General features: G+C 64.9%; 1 protein-coding gene across 1 annotated transcript in view; it reads right to left on the bottom strand.

The window, feature by feature from the left end:
* The window catches only part of SDK1 (sidekick cell adhesion molecule 1), a 455,450-nt gene that overhangs the window by 153,153 nt on the left and 302,001 nt on the right, over positions 1 to 296 (bottom strand). The gene's annotated exons all lie outside the window — the stretch shown is intronic.

Consider the following 296-nt stretch of genomic DNA (forward strand, 5'->3'; position numbering starts at 1 on the left):
CCCCACCCAGGCAGCACCGCCCGCGTCCTGTCCACGGTGATCAGTGACCTGCAGGACAGGTTGCCCGACACGTGGGCACCCTCAGTGCCCGCAGCGTGACGACAGATGGCTGCCAGCCGCTGTGCACGCCTCCCCTTCTCTCCTCAAATTATGGCTGCATCTCGGTCATATTTCCATTTTTATAAGCTCGTGTTTTCATGAGGCGGCACCTCGCTCAGCGCGGTCCTGGGCGCCACCTAATCTGTGGGCCCGCTGCCCGCGCTCCCCGGGGATGACGGGCGCGGCTTCACTGGGCC

Source organism: Myotis davidii, unplaced genomic scaffold (genome assembly GCF_000327345.1).
Source record: "Myotis davidii unplaced genomic scaffold, ASM32734v1 scaffold399, whole genome shotgun sequence".
Taxonomy (NCBI): Eukaryota; Metazoa; Chordata; class Mammalia; order Chiroptera; family Vespertilionidae; genus Myotis; species Myotis davidii.